Source organism: Eurosta solidaginis, chromosome 4, assembly GCF_040869045.1.
Source record: "Eurosta solidaginis isolate ZX-2024a chromosome 4, ASM4086904v1, whole genome shotgun sequence".
Classification (NCBI taxonomy): domain Eukaryota; kingdom Metazoa; phylum Arthropoda; class Insecta; order Diptera; family Tephritidae; genus Eurosta; species Eurosta solidaginis.
This window is the reverse complement of record NC_090322.1, coordinates 53,240,358-53,253,359: the sequence shown is the minus strand read 5'-3', so window position 1 is coordinate 53,253,359 and position 13,002 is coordinate 53,240,358. Positions and strand designations below refer to the sequence as shown.

General features: G+C 35.4%; 1 protein-coding gene across 4 annotated transcripts in view; it reads right to left on the bottom strand.

Annotated features, from left to right (window-relative positions):
* The window catches only part of LOC137249763 (zinc finger protein 558-like), a 147,918-nt gene that overhangs the window by 53,369 nt on the left and 81,547 nt on the right, over positions 1 to 13,002 (bottom strand). The gene's annotated exons all lie outside the window — the stretch shown is intronic.

Genomic DNA, 13,002 nt, shown 5'->3' with positions numbered 1-13,002 from the left:
TAGCCTCGTGTGCACCTTGCCTAACTGTTGCAATGCTTACTTTTTTTTATTGCAACAAAGAATGATTAGTCAGAAAACTCATCACTACAAAAAAATGACAAAAGTCTAGAACACTGGTCGACTTCTTAAAGGCTGTTCAAGCTCAGCTCGCATTTAGCATTTTGTGCGTATTTAGCCCAAAACGCGACATTTATTTTCGCATAATCGCAAAAATTCACTTTAAGGTTGGTATTGCTGGTTATTTTTTTATTTTTATACCTTTCATGAAAATGAAATGGTATATTAATTTCGTCACGAAACCCATTATTGTAAGTCCTTAAAGGAAAATAGATAGACCCACCATTAAGTATACCGAAATAATCAGGATGAAGAGCTGAGTTGATTTAGCCATGTCCGTCTGTCTATTTGTATGCAAACTAGTCCCTCAATTTTAGAGATATCTTGATAAAATTTGGTGAGCGGGTGTATTTGGGTGTCCGATTAAACATTTGTCGGAACCGGCCGGATCGGACCACTATAGCATATATCCTCCATACAACCGATTTTTCAGAAAAAGAGGATTTTTGTCATATCTTCCTCAATTTAATAGATTGAAGCTTCAAACTTCACCATATACTTTCGTATATTGCACATATTGTTGACTGTAAAAATTGATGAGATCGGTCCTATATATACTATATATCCCCCACAATCGATTGTTCAGATAAGAAACTTTTCGTAATTACTGCCCTATTTTAAGAGCTAGAGGCTTCAAATTTCAACGAATGCTTACGTATATAGCATATATTGTTTTCTGAAAAAATCATAAAGATAGGTGGTATATATAGTATATATATGATGGTATATATAGTATATATCATATACTCATACATGTCCATATGTCCCTGATGATGACCTCAGATTGAAGTCGAAATATCGACCAAAATTAAAATTTATGAATATAAAACAAACCAAAAGGAAGTTTTATTCATTAACCGCGGCCTTTCAGCTCAACTAACTAATTAATTATATTAAATATTGTCACGAATGTTAGCAGCACTGAGCGATGCTATCGTCTCTAAGCCGGTGCTAAGCAGTGACGTGAATTCACATCCATAGATCAATCATTATGTATCTACATAAACGAAACAATAATTGCGTCTACACATATGTACCATGTACAGCGGAGAGTCAATGCACAAACACATGCATATATCTGAGATACTCCTATAAGTATGCAGTGAGAAAAACTATAAAATTGTGCAATTGTAGTTACAGCTGAGAAGTTTGAGAGCTGCTGGACTAGTAGATTCTGGAAGCGCCTAGAAGATGCGAAGGTTGAAATCAAAGAGTATAAAAGGCGGCAATTGTAGAGGCGCTGGAATTCAGTTCGATTTGAGTTGTCAAGCAGTTTCGACTAAGACGCTATCTAGCGAGCAAGAGCAGTATTATTTTGAATAGTAGAGTTTCATTTGAGCTATCAATCAGTTTGGTTATTAAGCAAGCTATTCGTTGAGTGTTATTGCGAAGTACTTTAATAAAGGCCATTTTGCATTATTAAATATTGGAGTTATTTATTCAACAGTTTAGTGATTCGAACTCAGCAGAAGATTGCAAATAAGGGGAATTGCAAGTAAATTCGTTACAATATATATATTAGGGCGGGTCGATTTAAAAATCGCTCATTGCTCTGTGAAAATCGTATTCTAGGGATCAAAATAAGAAACTTTGCCGAAGGAACCATACCTCTAAAACGAATTCTGATGTCCCCCCCTTTGAGTCGAACTTTTGGGTAGGGGCAATTTCAATTTTACCTGCTGTGTCTTGTGGTGGCTTAAAAAAACAACAAAGCAATTTTACGATATGCAATTGTGCCACGGTGATACCTTCATTTTTTAAAACGGTTGAATAAAAAACCCACACAACTATGTTTACGACATGCAAATGCATCACAGTGATGCCTTGGTTTTAAAAGGGGGTTGTAAAAACGCTAATTTCTAATAATTTTTTTAATTTCTTTTCTATTACTAAGTTAAATTCATTTTTTCATTTACATTTGTTCTGACTAAATAAATTTCTAAAGAGAAAAATAAACTCCAAAAAGAAAAAACATAGGCATTTCAAAGTGGAATTTTTCAAAATTTGCCCCTATGACCCAAAGGGGGGACATCAGAATTCGTTTTAGAGGTATGGTTCCTTCGGCAAAGTTTCTTTTTTTGATCCCTAGAATATGATTTTCATAGAGCAATGGGCGATTTTCTTGCCTCCCCACAAATCGACCCGGCCTAATATATATATATATATATTTTCGCAATTTCAGCCCCATTTTAACAGATATAAGCTTCAAATTTCACCGATTGCTTACGTATATAGTATATATTGTTGTGTACAAAAATCATAGAGATCGATGATATATATAATATATACATGATGGTATATATAGTATATATATATTTTTTTTTTGCAATTTCAGCCAAATTTTACCAGCTAGAAGCTTCAAATTTCACCAAATGCTTACGTGTATAGCATATATTGATGTCTGAAAAAATCATTAAGATCGGTGGTATACATGGTATATATCTCATACAACCGGTTGTTCAGATAAGAAACTTTGCGCAATTTCTGCCCCATTTTAACAGCTAGAAGCTTCAAATTTCACCAAATGCTAACGTATATAGCATATATTGTTGTCTGAAAAAATCATAGAGATCGGTGGTATATATATTATATACCCCATATAAACTGTCATTTTTGCCCATTTTTTACGGCTAGAAGCTTCAAAATTCATCAAATAGTTACGTTTACGTCATATATTGTTGAAATACGTGATTCGTAGTCATAGCTTTTACATGCAGACCACAAAAAACCTGAAACTTTGCATCCTCACACAAAGTACCTACCTATTTTTTATTTTATATTTATCTCAAAAATCGTTTAGGTATGTACATCTGTTCACTATACATTTCTTATCTTATACATCCGATTATTTGGGATAAGATTAATGTTCTGCCCCATTCAGAAAAGGTATGAAGTCTTCGGCACAGCCGAAGACAGTCCCGTCCTTACTTGTTTTTATTTCTTTCAACCACTGTCTTTCGATGTTTCTTTACAAATTCATTGGCCCGTAATCATAGTCGCTGAATAAATTACTATTTAAGGTTCGAAACGAGCTCAAGGCCAGAACCATGATTCAATTACTAGAGGATTGTTCTTCAATGACGGCAGTGCTTTGACACTCCCAAATTGAAAAATCTGGACGAGTTGCTTTTACGAAGTAAGGAAAACGGGTAATAATTCAATCCCCTTTAGCGAAAATTGTAGTAAAAAAGTATCTTTAGTAGTTACTACTAAGTAGTATATTAGTAGTGATAATAAATTTGTAAATGCGAACAGGCTTTGGAGGAAATAATTAATTTTCTACTAAATATTTCGTGAAATGATAAAGAGCTATGTCGGTTTAGAATTTTATTCAAAAATACACTATATCAAAATTTGCACAGTCGACCGTCTGTCCTTCCGCTCGGCCGTTAACACGATAACTTGAGCAAAAATCGATATATCTTTACTAAACTCAGTTCACGTACTTATCTGAACTCACTTTGTATTGGTATAAAAAATGGCCGAAATCCGACTATCACCACGCCCACTTTTTCGATATCGAAAATTACCAAAAACGAAAAAAATGCCATAATTCTATACCAAATACGAAAAAGGGATGAAGCATGGTATTTGAATTGGTTTATTGGCGCAAAATATAACTTTAGAAAAACTCTTTGTAAAATGGGTGTGACACCTACCATATTAAGTAGAATGAAATGAAAAAGTTCTGCAGGGCGAAATAAAAAACCCTTGAAATCTTGGCAGGAATACTGTTCGTGGTATTATGTATATAAATAAATTAGCGGTATCCAACAGATGATGTTCTGGGTCACCCTGGTCCACAATCTGGTCGATATCTGGAAAACGCCTTCACATATACAACTACCACCACTCCCTTTTAAAAGCCTCATTAACACCTTTAATTTGATACCCATATCGTACAAACACATTCTAGAGTCACCCCTGGTCCACCTTTATGGCGATATATCGAAAAGGCGTTCACATATAGAACTAAGCCCCACGCCCTTTTAAAACACTCATTAACACATTTCTTTTGATACCCATATCGTACAAACATATTCTAAAGTCACCCCTGATCCACCTTTATGGCGATATCTCGAAAAGGCGACCACCTACAACTACCACCACTTCCTTTTAAAACCCTCATTAATACCTCTAATTTGATACCGATATCGTACAAACACATTCTAGAGTCACCCCTGGTCCACCTTTATGGCGATATCTCGAAAAGGCGTCCCAATATAGAACTAAGGCCCACTCCCTGCTAAAATGCTCATTAACCCCTTTCATTTGATACCCATATCGTACAAACAAATTCTAGGGTAATCCCTGGTCCACCTTTATGGCGATATCTCGAAACGGCGTCCTCCTATGGAACTAAGGATCACTCCGTTTTAAAATACTCATTAACATCTTTCATTTGATACCCATATCGTACAAACAAATTCTATAGTTACCCCTGGTCCACCTTTATGCCGATATCTCGAAAAGGCGACCACCTATACAACTACCACCACTCCCTTTTAAAACCCTCATTAATACCTTTAATTTGATACCCATATCGTACAAACACATTCTAGAGTCACCCCTGGTCTACCTTTATGGCGATATCTCGAAAAGGCGTCCACCTATAGAACTAAGTCCACCTTTATGGCGATATCTCGAAACGGCGTCCACCTATGGAAATAAGGATCACTCCCTTTTAAAATACTCATTAACACATTTGATTTGATATCCATATCGTACAAACAAATTCTAGAGTCAACCCTGATCCACCTTTATGGCGATATCCCTAAATGGCGTCCACCTATAGAACTATGGCCCACTCCCTCATAAAATACTCTTTGATACCTTTCATTTGATACACATGTCATACAAACACATTCCAGGATTACCCTCGGTTCATTTTCCTACATGGTTATTTTCCCTTATGTTGTCACCATAGTTCTCAACTGAGTATGTAATGTTCGGTTACACCCGAACTTAACCTTCCTTACTTGTTAAATTTGAAGTTTTTCCTATTTATTGTTATAAATCAACTTGGGAAATAAAATACCATTGTTATAAAGCTTTTTTGCAAAGACATAGGTTATTTTATTCGTCCACGACCCATTTAAAAATCTTTTATATAAAAGTGGGCGTGGTCCTTAACCGATTTCGTAAATTTTTCTTCAAAGCATTCCTTATAGTAAAGGCAACCTCTCTGCCGCATTTTGTTACGACAGGTTTAACGATTTTTGATTTATGATTAATAACATTTGTAAAATTGATTTTATCACAAGTGGGCGGTGCCACACCCATTTTAACAATTTTTTAAACAAATTTATCAAGAGTCTCAATATCAGTCCACATGTAAAATTTCAACATTCTAGGTGTATTATTTACTAAATAATCAGGGTTTTTGTGTTTCCCAAAATGTTTATGTATATTAAGAGTGGGCGTGGTTGTCATCCGATTTCGCTCATTTTCAATACCAATCTATTCTGGGTCCAGATAAGCTCGTTTGTTGATGATATCTCAATATTTACTCAAGTTATCGTGTTAACGGACAGACGGACGGACGGACGGACATGGCTCAATCAAATTTTTTTTCGATACTGATGACTTTGATATATGAAAGTCTATATTTATCTCGATTCCTTTATACCTGCACAACCAACCGTTATCCAATCAAAGTTAATATACTCTGTGTGCAAAGCACGCTGAGTATAAAAATGAAAAAGCTCTATCATATACAAAGTTGTTATGCACGGGGTTTGAACTCATTTTGTAAATTTGTTTATTTTTATACCCAGCTGTATTTGTACACAGGGTATTATAACTTTGATTGGATAACAGTTGGTTGTACAGGTATAAGGAAATCGAGATAGATATAGACTTCCATATATCCAAATCATCTTACTTACTTACTTAATTGGCGCTTAACCGTCTAAACGGTTATGGCCGTCCAACAAGGCGCGCCAGTCGCTCCTTCGCTCCGCCAACCGGCGCCAATTGGTCACACCAAGGGAGTTTAAATCGTTTTCCACCTGGTCCTTCCAACGGAGTGGGGGCCGCCCTCTACCTCTGCTTCCATAGGCGGGTTCCGATAGAAACACTTTCTTGGCCGGAGCATCATCTTTCATTCGCATAACATGGCCTAGCCAGCGCAGCCGCTGCGTTTTAATTCGCTGGACTATGTTGATGTCTGCGTATAGCTCGTACAGCTCATCATTAAATCTTCTTCGGTACTCGCCATCGCCAACGCGTAGAGGTCCATAAATCTTTCGAAGAACTTTTCTCTCGAACACTCCCAAAGCCGCTTCATCTGCTGTTGTCATGGTCCATGCTTCTGCCCCATATAGCAGGACGGGTACGATAAGTGACTTGTAGAGTATGATTTTCGTTCGCCGAGAGAGGACTTTACTTTTCAATTGCCTACCTAGTCCAAAGTAGCATTTATTGGCAAGATTGATTCTTCGCTTCCAAATCATCAGTATCGAAAAAAAATTTGATTGAACCATATCCCTCCGTCCGTCTATCCGTTAACACGATAACTTGTGTAAATATTGAGATATCCCCAAATTTGGTACGCGAGCTTACCTGGACCTAGAATAGATTGGCTTTGAAAATTACCGAAATCGGATGATAACCACGCCCACTTTTTATATATATAACATTTTGGAAAACAATAAAGACCTGATTATTTAATAAATAATAAACTTAGAATTAATACAAATAAAATTAATTAATACAAAGAAAATTTTTGTATACCTTAATATGTTATTCTTCCATATTGCACTTAACTTTATCATCAATATACATATTTTAATTTAAATTAAATTAATTTAGTCAAACAATTTTTTATGTTGATACCCGTTTGTTTGGGTACACTTGTCAAATGTAACGTCGGGTTGTACTAGTGGCGTCTTTTGACTTGCACTAAAGTACATATTGGTCAAACAAAGCCTCTTTTTATTTTTATTTATTAATTTGGAAAAACGAATTGGCCGGCTATACAAAGTTTAAACTTAGAATGTTGAAATTTGAAATTTTCCTATAAAAAAAAAAAAGATTTTTAGAAGGGTCGTGGACGAATAAAATAAGCTATATCTTTGCAAAAAAAGCTTTATATCAATGGTATTTCATTTCTCAAGTGAATTTTTAACAATAGGAAAAACGACAAATTTAAAAAAATGGGCGTGGCATCACCCCTTTTATGACTAAGCAATTTTCTATGTTTCAGGAGCCATAACTCGAAGAAGTGTTACAACTATTAAGCACACAAAACAAACAACAACAGCATTTTAAGTGTACAGCTGGGTATGTAATGTTCGGTTTCACCCGAACTTAGACTTCCTTACTTGCTTCACAAGCTTTTGACCACATGCGCAAACAGTAGACGCTATTACCTATTACTATCAAAAGTGACAACTCACGGCGTTGCCATCGAGAAAAATTGTATACAATTTTATCTTAGAGTTGTATTTTCAAGCAAAGTGGTGAATTAAATAAGTTAAGTGATTTTTGTTGAAACTTTATTTTGAACCGAACCGAACCATTTTTTTTTTTTTGGTGGTTTTCGGTTCAGTTTTTGGTGTTAAGAAAAAAAAACGGTTCGGTTTGTGGTTCGGTTCAAAGCCCTAAAATAGCGGATGTTCGGTACATGAACCGGTTCGGTTCGAACCGGTTTGCAGCCCTTTTATATATAGCATTTTTGCGCAGAACGCCTTTGAGCATTGGCGGTCTTCGGCCACGTTTATAACAAAATTACAACAAACACATGCATATTTTCAACTTTTATTGCAAATATGTTTTTGTTGTAGCAGTGCTTCGCCCCGTCCAATAGATGCCACTAATCACAAATTGTCATCAATAACCTCTAATGGTAGTCCGAAGAAACTTGCAGTTTAACAGGTGTGTACCAGAGAGAAAAGGGTGCTAGAGGCGTTGGTTGCACAACTAAAATGATGGATGGTATCATGTGGGGCCATGTTACAAGCAGGACATATGGACATTATGTATGCTGAGTTGTTTCTGGCTAGGTAAGAGTTTAACATATTTCAGTATCCAGATCGAAGTTGAGCTAGAGTGACGTTCGAGTTTAGGGTATTTGAGTTTAAACCGGCGTTCGCAGGGGAATTCCCGACATAGAGGTCCGACGCCTTTTTGTGGATATCTCTGAGGGCCACTTTTTGCTTTTTTTTATAAACGGCTGAGTTCAAGCCGTTATTTCGTAAAGCATTTCAATTGTCCTTTATCTAGGCTTATCTTAATATCCGTAGAAAAATTAAGCAAAGCACCATGAAAAAGCAAAGGTCATAGTTGGAGAGTTTTTATGGACTTTTAATAACACTGGTTTACAGCCAAAATACACCAGATGCCATTATGAAACTCCTATGTAAAATCACTCCCTGATTCTGAAAATCAAGGTTATTTTTAATTCTATGGTAACGTTTTTGAGATATTTACGAATTACCTTTATTTCAAAAAAATTGGGTCCACTTAACATATATATCTCAAGAACGAATTGAGCAATTCCAAAACGGTTTGGAGGTTTTAAAATGTAATATTTGCTATAAACTGTGCATACAACAATTTTTGCTAGGCCCTGCAGATTCAAAGATAACGAACGATCATTACGGATTTTTTCAATTTTTTTTGTAAAAATATAAAAAAATTTGTATTTTGCGAGGAAGGATCTCGAAAACTTTCTATTTTTTTTGCAGATTTTTTGTATTCGCTCTAAGCTCTGTTTTATTACATAAAAAAACAAGCTTTCATTCAACAAAATCGATGGACTAATACAAAAGTTATAAGCATTCAAGTAAATATTCCCATTTAATACTTAAGTACCCTACTGGTACATATATGTTAGTATTCGTATATCAGTTAGTTTGTTTTTGCAGATTTTTTTGTTTTCTCTCTAAGCTCTGTTTTATTACAAAAAAAAAATAAGCTTTCATTCAACAAAATCGATGGACTAATACAAAAGTTATAAGCATTCAAGTAAATATATCCATTCAATACTTATGTACCCTACTGGTAAAAAGTTTTCGAGATCCTTCCTCGCAAAGTACAATTTTTTTTATATTTTTACAAAAAAAAAAATTTTAAATCCATAATGATTGTTCGTTATCTTTGAATCTGCAGGGCCCCGTAAAAAGTGTTGTATGCAAATTTTATTACATTTTAAAAACTTCAAACCGTTTTGGAATTGCTCAGTTCGTTCTTGAGATATATATGATATCTTATCCCCTGTACCAGTTCGCAGATTTTTCCGAAAAAGTGCAGTATCATCTTAACACACTTCCAAAATTGAGTAGCGTAGCAGTGCAACAAAACCATCATTACTTTAAAGCCATTAACGGCAGATCGAAATTTAAATAAAAAGAATAATGCTTTTTGGAATCCTTTCGAAAGGCGCTTAGAAAAAAGTCCTATTTCAGTTAAATAGTTTACAAGATATGCGCAAAATCAATGTACGAATGTAGCGGGGCACTGAAAAATGTCGGCCCTATATATATATATATATATATATATATATATATATAAATATATATATAAATATATGCCATAAATATATGATCAGGTCCAAATGGCCTTGCATCGTTGCATAGCAAATTTGCACTGCATAGCAAATTTGCACTGCATAGCAAATTTGTATTGCATATCACATGCAACGTAACAACAACATACATGCAAATGTACCTATCACAAGTTTTGCCGAATGTAATCCTAAATATCTATTGCTTTTGAAATGCAATCCACAAAGCACCATTTTGATCAGCTGATATTCCCTACAAGAACACTGTCGGTTAGATTACCAATAGTCTCCATGGAAGTTTTTTCGAGTTTATAAAAGGAAATTGAATATATGCGTGTGTGCGCATATTAGTGTAATCTTTCTCTATTTTCTAACACTGCGCACAAATTTGTTACAGCTATATCGCAATTCACGAGTTGTTTTCAAAAATTTTTTTCTAAATTCAGTCAGCGTCAAAAGAAAGTGTACACACGTGGAAAGTAACATTTGTACCTCTACTTAAAAGTTTTCCGGGCGACACAATGGAACATTTTATATTTTTTGAAAATAATGTTTTTCTGTTCAATTTAATAAAAAAAAACAAAGCTCCTTGTACAAAAAAAGCTATGGACGAAAACCGCAAATACTTCATATTTTTGTTGTCCAAAGAAAGTGTACAAAACAATACGTTGTCGGTTTCCAATACATTATGTGCTTTCTATTATATATATTAATTCTAATTACTGTTTCTATGTACGGCCCCTTTTTCTTTCTTATTTGGAATCCAAATTTATATCTAAAGTTTTGGTTGTAAAGACGGAGATTCGGGCTATTCGCGAGCTTTGGGAAATTTTGGTCGTAGTGCTTTTGTTTAGCTGTATTTTATTAAAATAATTTGTTAAAAATACACGATTGTGAGCACACAAAGAAATCTTTTTGTACTATGGCACTATTGTGAATATTTGCACTGCATTACCGGCAGTTGCTCCCATACGCCAGATGGCAGCGCAAGCTGTAAGTTTTAATTGATTGATAGAACAGCTGATTTCTGTTCATATTTGATAAGATACTTTTATATTGGTTGCGCAAGATGCGCACGGGTCCGGCTCGTTAGCTTATAGTATGGATTGTTAACGACGTGACATTGAACTAACAGTCATTGCTCATTGCTGTCACCTCCGGTACAATTTTCTGCCATTACACCTAAATAGCAGCTATGAGTATATCAAATGAATACTCATTGAACTCGTAATTAAATTTCAATTCTGATGCAAGTCAGGGTTGCTGCAGTCTGCATTTAAATTAGTATACACAGATGGCGCCAAAGTTGACAAAACCCGAAAAAAGCTGTAAAAAATTGGTTCATTGTGAAAATTTTCCAGATCTACAAGAAAAATAACATCACTTCCCAGGTATTTTCACTTTTGTCTTTTTTACAACACTGTGTTATATATATCTCAGCAACCAATGATCACACAGAAAGTTAAAGGTGGGTTTGAAGAACATTTATGAATTCATTTTTAACATGAGTTTGGAAATGCAAAAAAAAAACAGGCTTTTGGTGGTTTTTTTGGAAAATCGTGAACTGGATTAAAAATACTATTACATATGTCCACAAAAACCCTATAAAGAGCCAAACTATTCCAACCAAGTATGGGTCCTACAGAAAATTATACAAAAGTCTTGAATTGGGGTGTCTGAGGGCGCGTAGTTATTCCAGTATTGAGAATACAAACACGGGTGCTAAGTTTTTTTACCCGTTCAAAAGTTCTCCGCGAAAAACAGTTTGAAGTTTTGAGGTCGACTGAAATAACTCGTCCAAAAATGTGGAAAGAGAAATGAAAAGACGCGTTTTGTCCTGTTATCAATAGTCCAAAGGCGAAAAAGTATTCGAATTATTGGAAGCGAGGCAAAAACGCGTCTATTAATACCTCCCCCGACGGTTTTGGTCGTGTTTTAGCAATCATCCCCGGTAATAAAGTATCACAATTTGTTAATTACAATTGTCCAAAACATATGGATTTTAAAGAGGGATGTAATTAAGTGCTCGTTTGAAAGTAAATAAGGGCATTTCTTTGTAATTTTACGATAAAAATTTTACGCAGTTTTCGTTAGCAGCTACTACACTTTTCTTGGACCTAAGAAGTACAACAGTGCTAATTAGCATCCACAAAAAAAAAAACAAGAGCAAGCATTTTATCAGGTGAGCGTGGCTGTGTACGTGCATAGTACAGGTCTACAAGTAGGATATGTAGCAGCACGCACATAAACAGCCACGCTCACCTGATAAAATACTTGTTCTTGTTCGTTTTTTTTTGTGGATGCTATTTGGCACTGTTGTACTTCTTAGGTCCAAGAAAAGTGTAGTAGCTGCTAACGAAAACTGCGTAAAATTTTTATCGTAAAATTACAAAGAAATGCCCTTATTTACTTTCAAACGAGCACTCTTTAAAATCCATATGTTTTGGACAATTGTAATTAACAAATACATTATACCGGGGCCGATTGCTAAAACACGACCAAAACCGTCGGGGAAGTATTAATAGACGCGTTTTTACCTCGCTTCCAATAATTCGAATACTTTTTCGCCTTTGGACTATTGATAACAGGACAAAACGCGTCTTCTCATTTCTCTTTCCACATTTTTAGGGACGGGTTATTGCAGTCAACCTCGGTTTCAAACTGTTTTTCGCGGAGAACTTTTGAACGGGTAAAAAAACTTAGCACCCGTGTTTGTATTCTTAATACTGGAATAACTACGCGTCCTCAGATATCCCAATTCAAGACCTTTGTATAATTTTCTGTAGGACCCATAGAGGTGCACTACATTTTCATACTAAATTCGTTCAAAAAATTTACCATCACAGCAACCCATATCTGATATTCAGCTCCGTTTTTTGTTTCCTTGCGTCGCTTCCAACGACAGCAACCCCGGTAATTTTGACACTTCGTTCAGTGTCAAACGCATGTTCCACGCAGGTTCCACTGAGTTCCACAATAGTTTGACACTGACCGAAGTGTCAAACTGCAATGTGTTAGAAAGAGAAAGGAATTGCTTCCTTCTCATACATATCATACTTGTAAACCTGTACTATGGTGTATGTGCGTGCTGCTACATATCCTACTTGTAGACCTGTACTATGGTTTAAAGTACAAGCTAAAACTGATTGACTGCTTGCTTTACTGAAACTTTGTCGCTACGCTCACAAGAAATGTTGGTGAACGCCGAAGTTTTCCGAAGCTCTCGAGCGCACGACTGGGTAAAACTCATACAATTAGACACATTTTCCTGCCCGCCTTATAAATATTTTATTTATGAAAACGAAATACTCTATTGTGAAAACGAATTTAAGAGGAAGCCAACGAAAACTAAGATGGAAATGGTTATAAAATAAACC